The sequence below is a fragment of the Parambassis ranga genome, unplaced genomic scaffold (assembly GCF_900634625.1).
Source record: "Parambassis ranga unplaced genomic scaffold, fParRan2.1 scaffold_101_arrow_ctg1, whole genome shotgun sequence".
Lineage (NCBI taxonomy): Eukaryota > Metazoa > Chordata > Actinopteri > Ambassidae > Parambassis > Parambassis ranga.
This window is the reverse complement of record NW_021144692.1, coordinates 1-17,236: the sequence shown is the minus strand read 5'-3', so window position 1 is coordinate 17,236 and position 17,236 is coordinate 1. Positions and strand designations below refer to the sequence as shown.

At 42.8% G+C, this 17,236-nt stretch overlaps 2 long non-coding RNA genes across 2 annotated transcripts; both read left to right on the top strand.

Moving 5' to 3' along the window:
- Window positions 1-3,352: 3,352 nt before the first annotated feature.
- On the top strand, window positions 3,353-4,068 carry LOC114429322 (uncharacterized). Its single transcript, XR_003669673.1, has 2 exons — window positions 3,353-3,395; window positions 3,561-4,068. It is a non-coding gene; the product is annotated as an uncharacterized LOC114429322 (long non-coding RNA).
- Window positions 4,069-13,964: 9,896 nt separating this feature from the next.
- LOC114429323 (uncharacterized) lies at window positions 13,965-14,864 on the top strand. Its single transcript, XR_003669674.1, has 2 exons — window positions 13,965-13,995; window positions 14,161-14,864. It is a non-coding gene; the product is annotated as an uncharacterized LOC114429323 (long non-coding RNA).
- The last annotated feature ends 2,372 nt before the right edge of the window (window positions 14,865-17,236 follow it).

Below are 17,236 nucleotides of genomic sequence, written 5' to 3'. Positions count from 1 at the left end.
ACTTTAACGGTTTTAAAAATATATTAGATAAATATTTTTTTGAAATTTTTTTGCATAGACCTTTTAATTAACTGGATTCTTTTGATCATGTTTGACATGACCAAGACTGTAATAAAGGTTCAAAAGAATCCAGTCCACATTCACCTTTTCTATTAAAAATGAGCCATTTTGTGTTTTTTTTTTTCAATTTTCAGCACCACCCCTTATAAAATTGGTGATTAAAGGGTTAAAATCCTGGGGGAAAATGATTTTTTCACTACTGTTGATTAGAACTGAAGTTAATTAAAAGGTCTATGCAAAAACATTTCAAAAAAATATTTATCTAATATATTTTTAAAACCGTTAAAGTTAGGGGACGTTTTTGTCCCCGAACAACACATTAGGGGGTAAAATTTGCCCACAGTGTACCGTTGACCTATGAAAAATTTTAAAATCATATTAACAAAATTTATGTAAAATTAAGCTTATTGAGGAAAAATGATTCAATTTGTCCACATATTGACAAAGTTATGGCCAAAATAAACAGAAAAATTTCTCTCAGAGGACAAAAATGTCCCGAACAACACATGAGGGTTAAATATGATGTTCCTGCTTTTTGATGTAAAGAGTCAAACTTTCCAATCAGAGATTAACAACACTTATTAAGAACAACACAGTCTGACTCATTTACTGCAGCAACATTACAGAGACACATGTGATCAACAAAACAGCAGTAAGTGCAGAGTGATCCTCAAACATGCTGAAAAACGAAACCTAAGAACAACAAGCTGTGTGGAAAATCCCCAACCTCCGCCCACTGAACGCTCCACCTGCTGTACACAATTATCTATCTATCTATCTATCTTCTAGCATTTTCTGTCATAAATTGGTGCTTAATTATTACTTTAATACTTAATTGTGTTGAGTATTTTTGGTATTTTTGGAGTTGGTCCGCCCTGTTGTATGTAAATGAGCATCGAAGTGATCAAGTTCTAAATTAAACTCACATTCATGAACTTCACGGTTTATTTGTCGCCTCAGATGTTTTCAGAAACTCGTTTAACCAACGAGTTTCTGAAAACATCTGAGGCGACAAATAAACCGTGAAGTTCATGAATGTGAAGGGACGTGACTTCATTGGCCAACCTCTCACACTGTCCCTCCTTGTATGTAAATGAGCATGGTCCTGAGCAGCTCGGTGTAAATCAGTACAGGAAGTGATAAAGTTCTAAATTAAAGTCACATTCATGAACTTCACGGTTTATTTGTCGCCTCAAATGTTTTCAGAAACTCGTTTAACTGAATTATTTCAACGATATCAGAGAAAGTTTTTAACCGAGCCGCCATGTTTGTTCTGTTTGAAACTCCGCCCACAGAGAAACCACCAATCAGAGGAGACTTCTGCTTGTTGCGCAGCGGGTAGAAAGGGTGAAAACGTCCCTCAGCCTGAAGGTAAGACTGAAGCAAAGTGTCAGCAGTGAGTGAAGGTGTTGGTCAGCAGCTCCATCAGTCTGTAACAGCATGTGTTCGATGGATTATTGGGGGCTGGCTGCAGGATCCATCAGCAGGTCTGACAGTCACTCTCTCAGTGTGTCCTCCTGTCTTTCTGTCTTTACTTTGTTCTTCACACAAACCTGTTGTTGGACTGCAAACAGCGTTTTTACTCATTTGATGCTGATTTCAGGATTTTCTTCACTTTGATCCACAAAGTCTGAAACAGACTGTAAAGGCTGCTGACATGTAGACTGTCAACTGTCTTTATGTTAGACTGTCTTTATGTTAAACTGTCTTTATCTTAAACTGTCTTTATGTTAAACTGTCTTTATGTTAAACTGTCTTTATGTTAAACTGTCTTTATGTCTAAACTGTCTTTATGTTAAACTGTCTTTATGTTAAACTGTCTTTTTGTTAAACTGTCTTTATGTTAAACTGTCTTTATGTTAAACTGTCTTTATGTTAAAACTTTATGTTAAACTGTCTTTATGTTAAACTGTCTTTATGTCTAAACTGTCTTTATGTTAAACTGTCTTTATGTTAAAACTTTATGTTAAACTGTCTTTATGTTAAAACTTTATGTTAAACTGTCTTTATGTTAAACTGTCTTTATGTTAAACTGTCTCTATGTTAAACTGTCTTTATGTTAAACTGTCTTTATGTTAAACTGTCTTTATGTTAAAACTTTATGTTAAACTGTCTTTATGTTAAACTGTCTTTATGTCTAAACTGTCTTTATGTTAAACTGTCTTTATGTTAAACTGTCTTTATGTTAAAACTTTATGTTAAACTGTCTTTATGTTAAACTGTCTTTATGTTAAACTGTCTCTATGTTAAACTGTCTTTATGTTAAACTGTCTCTATGTTAAACTGTCTTTATGTTAAACTGTCTCTATGTTAAACTAGTTTTATGTTAAAACTTTATGTTAAACTGTCTTTATGTTAAACTGTCTTTATGTTAAACTGTCTTTATGTTGGACTGAGTGGGAAGCAGGGAGGAGCTCCTGACTGAGCTGCATTCCACACTGACTGTGGTGAAGTATCAGTGGTTCAGTGTGTGGGCAGCAGATGGCAGCAGACGTCTCGCTCACACTGTAACAACAGCTGGTGTTGATAGAATAACTTGACTGAGAGTTGATTCAGTTTGTAACAGAACATTTAGTGTGTGATGTTGTTTTATTGCTGCTGTATTTATTTGATCTATATCTGTATTGATCACAGTTTCATCAAGTGATGAGAGCAGGCTGACCCATGTTGTTAAAGAAGAGGGGGAGAGGGAGCTGCTGATAACTACAGTGATCACAGAGTGAGTGAGTGAGTGTGTGTGTGTGTGTGTGTGAGATGCATCTGGTTTATGAAAATGATCAAGCAGGCATGAAGTGAAAATGTCAGAGATGTTTCAGTGCAGACTGTAGATCTGTTTGGAAAAAGTGTGACTGATGGTTTTTAACTTTGACAGCTTCCCTCACATCTGTCTGACTGAACCTGATGACTCTTCACCTCTGTGTCCTCTCACAGAGAGAAGATGATCCTGCTGCTCCTCATCCTCACCTCCTCAGCAGCAGCACTTGAAGTGAAGGAGACACAGAGCTCCTATCAGGCAGAGGAGAACCACAACATCACACTGGAGTGGACGTTCCCCACAGACACTCAGACTAAGACTGAGGACATTTATGTCTACTGTTATCATTTAACCAGACAGAAAGAATCAGTCCTGTATCTGGTCCATGCTGGTGTTGAGCTCTCAGAGTCTGTGGATGAAGGTTTTTCAGGAAGAGTCCAGAGTGACACAGACGCCCTCAGAGAAGGACGAATCAGACTTCATCTGTCCAGACTCAGGACTGAAGACTCTGGTCTGTATGTGTGTGATGTGAGGACAGCTTCTGGTTCTGGTTCTTCCAGCTGTGAGCTCACAGTCTCTGGTGAGTAAGTTAAAGCTGCTGTCTGCTGAGAACTGTCTGATTTCTGTTCTTCTAACTGTAACATATAATATTCTGTACAGACAGACAGCATCAGGTTCAATTCAAACAGTCCACATGTTCATTTAAACATCAACAAGTCTCAACTCACATTTTTGTCCTTTACAGCAGCTGCTGCTCAGACACACACTGACAGACCAGCTCTGAGTCCACCAGCAGACCCAGGAGGACGGACAGGACTCATCATTGGACTGATACTAGGAGGAGTTCTCCTGATGGTCTTTGTAGTTTTATTTTTTGTTTTTAGAGAGAAACTGAACCCTGGTGTCTCAGGACAACAACAAATTAAGAAGTGAAACTTGTCCACTCAGTTACTGTGTTGTGGTGCTGTTGTCAGTCTCCTCTGCACATTTCACACACTACATGCTGATGAGGAACTTTGACCTCTTGTGTCTCCTGTTATGATGCATCTCAATATTCAGACTGCTGCACTTTTATTTTCTTACATGAAGAACTGAAAATCTTTTATACTTTATTTAACCCCTGTCATACAACAGTATTTACACTGTAAGAAGTTCAGCACAGTAAGTGTTGACATGTAGTGTGTTATTCTTGTAATGCAAGAGGAGATAACTGATGTCATTAACTTCAGGAACAAGACCACGTCATGATTATAGAGTCTGACCTCTCTGTGTGTTTCAGTCTCTTCATCCTCCTCCTCCTCATCCTTTAACTCTTTCAGGCTGTGAACCTGCTGAATCAGCATTTACTTCATTTTGTCATAAAAAACTCTTCCAATCTGAGGCGTTGTTTATCAAAGAGACAACCCAGCAGCACTAACAGGACTCCTCTCCAAGAAGGTCAGCCATTAAAGCTTCTTGTACAGAGTCCTACAGTGATCAGACCTGAAGACTCTCCTCCTCCATCTTCATCATCTAAGCTGGGAGTGGTGTGCTGACCTCTTCTTCCTCCTCTTCCTCTGATGGATCATCTGTCTGAGGATCAGTGGGTGCACTGTGATCAGAAACATTGACACATGTCTGTTGAAGCTGTCCTCATGCTGTCATGTCTCCTCATGGATCATCAGTCGATCAATGATCGATCCATCAGCTGGGACAATAGAAGAAGTATTGTTGTCCTCATAATGTTACAGCCATGAACATTGTTACAGTGCTGTTCATACAGTTTGAATGTAAACATGTAAACATTGTGTTTATGAGCTGACTCTTGTGTTTGTGTCTTTCTATCAGAAACATTTATAACAGCTGTAACATTAGTTTATTACATGAGGTCTGAGTGTAGAAACACTTTGTGTTTGTATGATGGATTCATAATAATAAAAACTTCCATGTTAGATCAGATCAATTCAGATGATCACATCCATCGGTCCAAACATAGCACTGACACACTCAGTGTGTGTTCTCCTCACACAGCTCTGCACACACACTGATGCTGCTTCTTATCAGAGCTCATGTAAAGCAGCTGTGCAGCATCTGTCTTCATTCAAACAGCTGACTGTTCACGTTGAATCGGATTTGATGTTTCATGCACTGTAAGCCTTGTTTTTTGTGTGTGTCATCAACACATCAGGTTAAATCAACACAAACCTGCTGCACAACAACCAGCAGTCAGACAGGTGTGACAGGACTTGTTTACATTTGACACATCATCTTTTACACACAGGCAGAATGTTATTACACAGAAACAGAACTGTCCACACACTAACACCACAGATAACTCACCATCGCCCCCTAGAGGTGAACCTGTTCCTCACAGGCTGTAGACTGACGCTCTCCAGGAGCTCAAAGTCCAGGTCCAGCTCCTGTTCTGTATGTAGAGGGTCCTTAAAGGGTCGACTCCGGCCTAAAGGAGGTGATGAAGAAGGAGATGATCATCAGCATGACGTGTTCTCTGTGAGGCTTTACAGAGGAACCAAGGACCACTGTGACACAAACCCTCACACTGTGGGGGCTGTGGGGTCTTGGGGTGGAGGCTGCAGGCTGCTGTGGAGCTTCATCCTTCTGTAGAAGTGCTTCATCACTTTATGAACAGATGAGCAGCAGCAGCCTGTGACTGACAGTAACACCATGTTCATGTGCTGAACGTGAAGTGACCCCACAGTCATCCCAGAGTGGTGCAGATACAGCTACAGCAGATGATCACATGACCCCTGACAGTCTCTGTGTCATTCAGCCTGTTCACACTCATTCCCTGTGTACAGCAGATTAGCACAGTTAGCAGCTAATGTATTAGCATCCATGAGTCCACTGCTGCACTGTGTGTCTTCACTGTGAGGACAGAGTAGACTTTACTTATTCAGGGCTCAGCCTGCTGCATCAAACACTGTGTGACTGCCCCCTGGTGGAAGTTATTATCAACACACACACACTCTGTGACTGACAACACAACATTTAAAGTGTATAAAACACAGTGAATGAAGGCCTCACAGCGTTCCATCCATTTCAATGAGAGTATTGATCAAACACTGAAACTCTCTTCAGTGTGATGACAGCAGGCTGCAGCTTTCAGAGGGGCTGTGGCCGTTTCCCACACTTTGCACCATCACATGTGTTTCTGTGACGTTAGTGCACAAAGCAGTATGTGTGTCAGACCACTATACAATAAACAGATTATTGTTAATCTGGGATAATCCAAACATCAATCTGTGATCTCAGTGTGAACACTTGTCCTGAAACTAAACCTGACTAAACAAAGCCAAACATAAAAGACGTGATGTGTCAAATGTAAACAAGCCTCCAACCATCCATCCGGTTTGACTGGCAGCAGGTTTGTGTTGTTTTAATCTCTGATATATTTCTGTTACAAGTGTATCCATGTAACGCATTGTTGTTATGTACACAATAAAATGAATCTTACTGTGCATGAACTGCTGAAGAACAAACCTGGTTCGCTGCTCTTTATCTGACTGCAGCCTGGGAGGTGAGTGAGTGATAACTAACAACATGCTGGTGCTCCATGAAGATCAACTCATTCCAAAGTATGAGTGCAGGTTTGATCCTGATGTTGGTCCAAATCTAAAAGGTGACTATGATTTAAAAACAAACATGCCCATTTAATCTGAATTTTTTAACGACCAGCAGCAGCTCACAGCTCAATGAACACATGATCATCATTCATGTATTCAAAGTACACACTGTCATGATGCATGTAGCATGAGGCTGATCAGACTGTTTACACTCAGTGATTTGGTGATGACCATAAGAAGCTTTCACTGAACTCTCCATCCCAGATAGGTTCAATAGGTTTGATGAAGCACCCACTCCTCCCCCCATGCAGTCGCACCTCCACTCTCTGACTCCTGGCCTTTGTTCCTCTCCCACAGTCCCCCACACTCTCATCACAAAATCAAACCACTTCACACCCGCACAGAGACACTCAATCCTGTCCTTCACAGCAGCCCAGGTGAGAACAGAACTCAGGAAGACAAAGACAAGGAAGGCAGCTGGACCAGATGCCATTAGCTCCAGGCTCCATAACTCCTGTGCAGACCAGCTGTGTGGAGTTATGGAGCACGTCTTCAATCTGAGCCTCAAGCTTGGGGTGGTACCACCGCTCTGGAAGACCTCCTGTGTGGAACCAGTGCCTAAAACACCACACCCTAGAGACCTCAGCAGCTACAGACTGGTGGCTAATGTTGGAGTGGAGGATGCTGTCACCTTCCTGCTACACCGAGCTCTTTCTCACCTGGAGAAGCCCGGCAGCACTGTGAGAATCACCTTCTTTGATTTTTCCAGTGCTTTCAACACCATCCAGCCGACGATCCTGAAGGACAAACTGGAGCAGACACGGGTGGACCACCTGATGTCAGAGTGGATCAGGGACTATCTCACAAACTGACCACAGTTTGTGAGAGCTGACCACAGTTTGTGAGAGCCCAGAACTGTGTGTCTGACCTGCTCACCTGTAGCACAGGTGCCCCTCAGGGCTCCTCTTCACCCTCTACATGTCGGACTTCAGACACAACAACTTCATAGTCCTCAGCCAGAAATGCAGATTGAAATGCTGATTTAAACTCTTTCTATGTGGTTACCTTGGATCTAGCTATCTCCCACCAGTCCCGAGCAAAAAAATCCCTGTATTTTGATAAATGATTAAGGGGTCTAGATCATCAGTAGGTTTTCCATAAGTTGGAAACAGCAGTTTAATGTGATCTCCTTTTATTACAGTGGATGGCATGATGATTGTGGTGGGTGGTGGCAAACAAGACGGCTGTGTGCTGCAGAAGTTCTCTGATGACACTGTGATTGTTGGTCTCATCAGTGACGGCGACGACTGACGCAGAACTTTGTGGACCTGTGTCAGCGAAACCACCTCCTGATCAATGCAGGGAAAACCAAGGAGATGGTGGTGGACTTTCGCAGATGACACTCAGCCCCCCCCCCCCCCCCCCCCCCCCCCCCCCCCCCGGTGAACATCCAGGGAATGGACATTGAGCAGGTGGACTCTTACAAATACCTGGGTGTTCACCTCAACAACAAACTGGACTGGACTCACAACACAGACGCACTGTACAGGAAGGGCCAGAGCAGGCTCTACCTGCTGAGGAGACTGCGGTCTTTTGGAGTGAAAGGGCCACTCCTGAAGACCTTTTATGACTCTGTGGTGGCATCAGTCATTCTGTACGGTGTGGTCTGCTGGAACAGCAGCAACAGGTCATCAGAAAGTCCAGCTCTGTCCTGGGCTGCTCTCTCACAAATAAAGGTTTTCTTAATCTTAACAGATCTGATTCTATGCATTCATTTAGCTGCATGTAGCCATTAAAATAGAAAAATAGCATTTGTTTTAACTAGACACAGGGGGGAGGAGTCAGGCAGGTTTACACAAGTGCAGTGATGAAGGTGGAGGAGGTGAGGGAGGTAGTTCAAGTCCAGATGACAGTCAGTGTTTTAAACAGCCACATAATCATAATACAGACTGTAGGTCATGAGCTGAGAACGTCTGATATTTAGAAGTGGACTCTGAGGGCTCTTCTGCTTTTACTGTGTCTGAAACCAGGAGCCAGACATTAAAAGGTAACACCGTCCTCTACTGTGTCTTTGACCAGTGGTGATCAGGTCTGAACATTTCCTTTGTTTACATGTTTTCAAAGATCAGATCAATGGTTTAACTTTGACCTGAGGCTAAAAAATGAAGTTTTCTGTTTATAGGCACCTACTGTGTGCATCAGTGCAGACTGTAGATTGATGTTGTTGTAGCCGTACTGACTGAACCTGATGACTCTTCACCTCTGTGTCCTCTCACAGAGAGAAGATGATCCTGCTGCTCCTCATCCTCACCTCCTCAGCAGCAGCACTTGAAGTGAAGGAGACACAGAGCTCCTATCAGGCAGAGGAGAACCACAACATCACACTGGAGTGGACGTTCCCCACAGACACTCAGACTAAGATTGAGGACATTCATGTCCTCTGTTCTCATTTAACCAGACAGAAAGCCTCAGTCCTGTATCTGGTCTATGCTGGTGTTGAGCTCTCAGAGTCTGTGGATGAAGGTTTTTCAGGAAGAGTCCAGAGTGACACAGACGCCCTCAGAGAAGGACGAATCAGACTTCATCTGTCCAGACTCAGGACTGAAGACTGTGGTCTGTATGTGTGTGCAGTGAGGACAGCTTCTGGTTCTGGTTCTTCCAGCTGTGAGCTCACAGTCTCTGGTGAGTAAGTTAAAGCTGCTGTCTGCTGAGAACTGTCTGATTTCTGTTCTTCTAACTGTAACATATAATATTCTGTACAGACAGACAGCATCAGGTTCAATTCAAACAGTCCACATGTTCATTTAAACATCAACAAGTCTCAACTCACATTTTTGTCCTTTACAGCAGCTGCTGCTCAGACACACACTGACAGACCAGCTCTGAGTCCACCAGCAGACACAGGAGGACGGACGGGACAAAATTATGTACAGATAGCCTTTCTACTTTTTGTTTATCTATGTTTAGTTTGTTGTGTTAAGATAATAAAAAAGATAACACGTTTATTTTTTTGTTACTACTATTGATCACAGAGAATAGTCCCACAGTGATCACATCTGTTACGACTCTGTGTCTTTTTTTATCACAAACAATAATAATTGTAACAAACTTTATTGATCTTTGCGCCACAGAGTCGTTATTAAGAGACCTTCATCTGAACAGAACTTTAAAGCTCATCATTTATGATTTATTCTACTGTCAGACTGTTTTATTGGACTTTGATATTATTTTTAGTGAAACCTGTAAAACAGAATCAATAAAGTTTGTATTGATTAAATTACTTACACACTCTCTGTAATGTTGGTGCACACAGACTGTTGAAATGAAGGGATTATTGTTAATCTGTGATCATCCAAACATTAATCTGTTCACATACATGCTCAGAACTGTTGGCTCATCTGTCCTAAAATGTGCGGTGTCACGTCTCTCCTGTGTGTGTGTGTGTCCAGAGCGCCACAAGGTGATTTCAGACGCGCAGCGGCTCATTGAGACCTTGAACCAGGACCTCTCGCACCAAAACCAACTGTCATACCCCTACACTACAGGACACAGAACCAACCTGCACAGAAGGCGTTAACTTTGAGAGTCCTAATAAATATATATCCGATTCTGATCGAGTCTGAAATCACGTAATATGTACACATACATCCCTAGTTTTTATGCTTGATGCTTCCTCTGTTGACACTTGAGGAGGATGTGAGGAAGCTCATTATGAGCTGAGCACAGACTCACACCTCAGACTGAGGCTGCTGCTACAGTTTCTTACTGATCGTTGTCCCACCTTTATTTCCTTCAGATGTTTTTATTGGTCATTAAATAAAGTTAGAAAATATCATTGTGTCATCCACATCTTTAACATGTTTTATCATGAAGTCCAACCATCACAGAGCAGCTCTAGGAGCCCTGACAAAGTCAGCATTCTTAGACAAGTGTCAGAGTGTCAGAGGAAAAGCCAGAACACACTCCTGCCTACACTACCTCTCAGTGATGCTGCTGCTTTGACCAAAAAGTCAGACTTCTTTCATGTGAATCAGTTATTTTTATTAAAACCATAAAAAAGTGAAAACTAAGACATAAATCAGAACACTCATGCCTACACTACCTCTCAGTGATGCTGCTGTTGGGAAAAGACACAGGACAGACATTTTCTACATTGTGAATATCCAGGTGAAGGACGTTTTGTATTTGTCACTACTGACTTTCTGCACTTATATTTCCAGCAGTCAAACCTTTTTATATCAACATGTTTTTATTGAAGTTTTTTGTCATGTGACACGTCTTTATAAACTTTTGTAATCCTGTCTTTTTAAAATAAAAGCTTTTCATAAACATCCTTCATGATCGTATCACTGTGTTACTGGCTGCTGTTTATGTGTCCATGATGTCATGTGACCATTTACAGAGAAGAACATGTAATAATCAGTTCAGTGTCTCTGTCAGCAGGGGGCGCCACCTTCCTCTGATCCAGAACAGGAAGTGAGCGTGTACTGAGAACCTGCTGCTCACAACAACACACAAACATCATGTCTGTAAATGTGACTTTTTACAGCACACAGATGGAAGCAGGAAGTCAGATTAAACAGGAAGACACAGTTTGAACACACTGATGATTTTAATGCTGAAAAACAGCTGATCATCAGAACTCCATGTGACAGGAAGCATCAGATCAGTTTGTACCGAGGCAAAGAAGAGTCCTATCCCACATCATGAATATCATGACATAATAAAACTCCAACAGGAGCTGTTACATATAAGACATAGAGGACGTCAACATTCAGACAACAAAGGGTTAAAGAGTGTGAATACTTGGCTGCTACAAGATAAACATCAGATCAGATCATCAATCAGCAAATGTAACTCTGTCAATAAATAAATATGATTCATGTTTGTGTTGGTAACATATCTGTCTCAGTCTGTAATAAAGCTGAAACAACACACAGCATGGCCGACCTCTGGAAGAGCTGTGGACAGAGTCAGTCCATCACTCATCATCATCCTGTCCCCGTCTTTGTGTTGGGGGTCTGTCAGCTCTCCTCAGGATCCAGAAGCTGCTCTCCAAGTCCTTGAAAGTGAACAAAGCCTTCAGGATGCTGGTTTTCTGCTGGGCAGCTTTCTGGGTTCATGACAGTTAGACAGAGACCTGAAGAGGAGCAGCATCTTCATCAGATCAGCCACAGCCAACACAAACTCTTCATACTGCACAACCTCAGTGAGTGAGTGCACTTTCTAAGCTCAGAGTTGTGTTTATTTCATTGTCTTTTGTCTAATTCACTCTGATGTAAAATGTGTCAACGCTGTTGGTCATATGACGTAAACAGCTCCCTGCTTGGACTGATGGATGATCAATGAGAGCTGCAGACAGTCTGACTGACGGATGGATGTGAAGGGTGGAGGCTGAGGTGCACTGCTCTGTGGCACAGCTCTGAGCAGCAACTTCATTACAATGAGAGAAAACACTGAGCAGCAATCATCAAAGAATCAGAAACATTCAGCAGCACTGAGCTGACACTGATGTAAAGTGTTTGAGGTGAACCTGTTCCTAAAGAAACTCCAAGTCCAAGTCCAAGTCCTGCACACATCACAACAAAGAAAGCAGAACCTGCCCAGAGACCAGACCTTCCCTGGCTCTCTGGATCTGGCTTCTCTTCTGGTTTCTCTTCTTCAGCTACATGACTGGCAGCAGCTGTAACGACATGAGAACAGGTACGACCTTAACGTGGTGCAGGGGGTTACATGCTCACACATGAACCTCAGAGTTTGGACCTGAGACAGATCCTCTCCTTATTGGTACCTGAGAGCACATCTGGCTGAGAGAGCACATGTTAGAGCAGCAGCAGCTGACTCTTCCTGACCTTCCTCATCTTGACAAATGCTGCAAACATTCAGAGCCCCTCCATGAACCAGCACCTTAACGTGGTTCAGGAGGTCACATCCCCGAGTGATCCTAGGAACTATTGTGGACAATAGCCCTTGGTTGGGTCTCCCAGGGCATGGATGATGATGGACTAGGTGATTCAAATCACCCCAACAAAGACCCCAGAGTCCATTTCCTGGAAATGGGACCCCAGGGTCCCTCATGAAGCACCTGGTGGCTGTGGTGCCAGGCCCAGCTCAGCCAGAATCACTGACATGAGTTTGTTCTCTTGTGGACCCACCGTCCAAGAAAGAGGGGGTCCTGCTGGCCTCATTGAGCCAAGACCTGCAGGTCTCCCTGATATATGACTGTAAACAGTGTGTTAGGACACATTTGAACATGCTGTGCACCTTCAGGGGCTCCCTGATGGACTCCGTTCATTTGAAAGATGAGGAAGACGAACACAAAACCAAAGCTCTTAAAAAGAAAACACAGAGGAGGAGCGTTCAGTGGGCGGGACACAGTGATCAGTGCTTAGTGTGTGTGTTGCTGTGTTGCGCAGACTGGTTGGAACTGTGGTGACATACAGAAGGGCTTCATGTCAGCTGCTGAAAAGGTAAGAGCCAGTGTGTTGTTGTGTTAGTGTGTGTGTGTGTGTGTGTGTGTGTGTGTGTGTGTGTGTGTGTGTGTGTGATGAAGAACAGTGTAAGTTTGTGTAAAGTGTAAAAACAAGGTGTTTGTACAGAATGAGTTTAGCAGCTCAAACAAACACATGTTGATGGAACAAAGACATGACAGGAGGGACAACATGGACCCAAGAGACACATGTGGACACATTCAGTCTGTGTGAAGGAGGGACACACACACTGATGGAGACTTGTTGGACTCTTCTGTTGTTGTTTTGTTTTTGCTTTCACTCTGCTCGGGGACAAAAAGGAAACACCCACGAAGGGTGGAGCAGAGTGCAGGGGGTGGTCCCTGTCTCTGTGTCCTGCTCCACCTGTTTGCTGTCTGTCACACCCACCAGCAGCAGAGTGCTGTAGATCAGATACAAGTTAACAACAGCAGCACTCGTCACTGTAAATGCAGAAACACTGTCCAGGTCTGTGAGTAGAGCGGTCAGACAGACAGGTGCTGTGCTCCCTCTTTGTCCTTCTGATCAGCTGCAAGAAGTCACATCTTCCTCTCTGATACATACAGAGGGATGTTTTTACCCAGCAGCAAGTGACAGTGTGTCAACAAACAACACTCTCAGGTTTAGGTGTGTGTGTTGTTGTGTAACAGTAAAACAACAAATCAAGTTTTATTAAAAAAACTGAACTGAACCTGATGACTCTTCACCTCTGTGTCCTCTCACAGAGAGAAGATGATCCTGCTGCTCCTCATCCTCACCTCCTCAGCAGCAGCACTTGAAGTGAAGGAGACACAGAGCTCCTATCAGGCAGAGGAGAACCACAACATCACACTGGAGTGGACGTTCCCCACAGACACTCAGACTAAGACTGAGGACATTCATGTCCACTGTTCTCATTTAACCAGACAGAAAGAATCAGTCCTGTATCAGGTCATTGCTGGTGTTGAGCTCTCAGAGTCTGTGGATGAAGGTTTTTCAGGAAGAGTCCAGAGTGACACAGACGCCCTCAGAGAAGGACGAATCAGACTTCATCTGTCCAGACTCAGGACTGAAGACTCTGGTCTGTATGTGTGTTCAGTGAGGACAGCTTCTGGTCCTGGTTCTTCCAGCTGTGAGCTCACAGTCTCTGGTGAGTAAGTTAAAGCTGCTGTCTGCTGAGAACTGTCTGATTTCTGTTCTTCTAACTGTAACATATAATATTCTGTACAGACAGACAGCATCAGGTTCAATTCAAACAGTCCACATGTTCATTTAAACATCAACAAGTCTCAACTCACATTTTTGTCCTTTACAGCAGCTGCTGCTCAGACACACACTGACAGACCAGCTCTGAGTCCAGCTCTGAGTCCACCTCTGAGTCCAGCTCTGAGTCCACCAGCAGACACAGGAGGATTGACAGTATCCCAATTCTTTGGAGTGATAGCCGCATCACAAGCACCTCTTCTCTGTGTGTTTTCATTTAATTATTTTTTTAATAACAGAATCAAATTCAATCAGACGTTCTGAAGAAACCATCAGTTCTAAAAAGTCTCAGCTGAAACTGAATGTTGTGGATTGTCCTGTTTATTCTGTTCCCTCATCATTTGTTATGTATTTTCTGTTATTGGTCTTCCTCCTCCTCTGATCCCTCTTTCCTCCCTCTTGTCCTCAGTGTTGCTGTGTCCCCCTTGTCTTATTCTGTAGTCCTGTCTGCCCTGTATGTCTCCCTGCCAGTTTTTACTTCCTCCCAGTTCCCTTCTCCTGATTACCAGCTCTTCCCTATTTGTGTTCACCTGTGTTGTCTCTCCTCTATTGAAGCCCTGCACTTCCCCTTTGTCGGTTCTTCCCTTGTGAACCTCATGTGAGTCCTGTGTGAGTCCTTTCTTTTGTGTTTATTTGTACTTTTGTCTCGTGCTCTTTTGATTGCCACTGTTTACAGTAGCCCTCCTTTGTTCTCCCGCTCCTCTGGTCATAGATTTGTAGTTCAGCTTTAAATAAAGCTCCTTTTGTTGAACTTTATTTTTGTCTGCGCCTGGGTCCTGTTAAAAACCTAGGGTGAAGCAGGAAGAGGAAGTGTGTGTGTGCCAACAAACGAAGTAAATGTCTTTCCTCCTGGGTTATGACAGGAAGGTTGATGGTCACATACAGCTAGGACTTGGTTTGATGTTTACAGTTGTTCAAACAGCATTCATTGTGTCATTAATAGGAGCAATAATCACCAACAGCTGCTGCATATTTGTGTCTGAATCATATCAACATCAGTCAGCTGTTACAGTGTGAGTGAACCTGTGGATACTCTGTGCTGATGTCCAAACACATCAGAGGTGGGGTCATCATCAGAGGTGGGACCGAGTCAGGAGAGCTGAGTCCAAAGTCCCTAACTTTTAATTCTGAGTCTTTGAATGCATGTGTGACAGAGCAAAGGTCTGTCAGTCATTGTACAGGATGAGGTGTAACATGAACACTCACTGTGACATCTGTACAGGAACTAAGCTGAAAACTCTCAGTCACTTTCAGACATTAAATGCATTTAAACACAGTTTGCTCCTCATGTTGTTGGAAAAATACTCAAACAGTTTGAGCTGATGTCCACACTCAGTGTAAATGTAACTTTTTTACTTGTGTTGTTTCTGAAATGTGTGGAATGATAGTGGGTGTAGCCTGTATCTAGCTGCAGACTGTGATTGTGTGTCTTCATATATCACCATGAATGCTTCATTAAATAACACTCAGCTCATGCTGAACTAACCATGTGATCATGTCTGCTGGAAGTAAAAGCTTTGATATAGTCAGTGTTTCTACAACTGCACTTTCTGGACAGGAAGTGCAGACCAGGGTTGATCCAACCAGCTGGAAGAAGATGAGCTGAAGCAGTGACAGAAAAGTTTGATGCAGCAGCTGTTGGTTTGTTTGGTGCTTTGGTGGAAACGCACTGAACACATGTGAGACGTTAACCTCAAAGAGCTGGAAAACCACAGAGGAAGGAGAGAACACCCTGTCAGCCAAACTTCTTCTATGACTGATGCTGACATTCCAGTCCTGAAAATGAGCCAGCTCTCTCACACTGTCCCTCCTTGTATGTAAATGAGCATGGTCCTGAGCAGCTCGGTGTAAATCAGTACAGGAAGTGATAAAGTTCTAAATTAAGTCACATTCATGAACTTCACGGTTTATTTGTCGCCTCAAATATTTCAGAAACTCGTTTAACTGAATTATTTCAACGATATCAGAGAAACCGAGCCGCCATGTTTGTTCTGTTTGAAACTCCACCCACAGAGAGAAACCAGCCAATCAGAGGAGACGTTTGGTTATTTTGAATGCACGAGGACTTGCAATCCACCAACAAACTAAGGAAGAAGAAGAGGAAGAGGGAGAAGAGGAAGAAGAAGAGGAAGAAGAAGAGGGAGAAGAGGAAGAAGAGGGAGAAGAGGAAGAAGATAGGGGTGGGCGATACTGAACATTTCAGTATTTCTTTGAAATTTCATGATCATACAATCATTATTTTTTGCCTTTAAGTAGTTGATATTGATTAGCAGAATAATATCCTTATAAATATATAAAAACCTTGTGACAGCCATGGCTCTTTATGAATCATGTAGGTAGAATAAAATAATTAAGATAATTTGATAAAAATCCAACACCTACCTGCATGGAGCCTAAATATGAAGAATACCACCAAAGCATAATTATATTAATCATACTGAAATACATATCATTATATAAACTTATATAATTACATTATTAGATATATTTTGGAATTTGAGAAACACTAGATTTATTTCAGCTGGTGATATGATGACTGTTCAGTCCTTCTGCTAAAATCACATCTTATCACTGCACTCAGAAAGACAATATTAATTCATGCTGCAGATTACTCTGAACTTTCACTTTTTTAAATCATCTACCTGGATATTCATGAGTGTTTGTGCAGTAAAGCCTTTGTCAGTGACCTCTGCCTCTTCCTCCTCCTCTGTTTACTCTGCAGCTCGAGGTCTTTGGGCTCTGCTGCTTTATGTTTGTGTAAATGAGTTGTGTTTCCACAGCGGCAGGTCGCTTTCCTGCACACCTCATAGGTCGCTGCGAAATAACTCCAAACAGCGCTCCTCTTCCTCTCTGCAGTCTCCAGGACGCTAGCTGCACTTTACAGCCAATCAGGAGCTCCGTCTGTAGGAGGGAGAGGGGCGGAGTGCGCCTGCGCACTGAGCAGAGTGATGGAGCAGCGCTGTCTGCACCGCGAGTAAATACGAGTAAAGTTGCTGAAGGTATGAAGAGAAACTTCCAGAGAAATATGGCACATTTGCATTACTAGATCAGGTCTTGATTTTGAGCGGGCCTCATTCATTGTCAGTATAGTTGACGCTGATTCACAGCAGATGACGGCACAGTCTGGT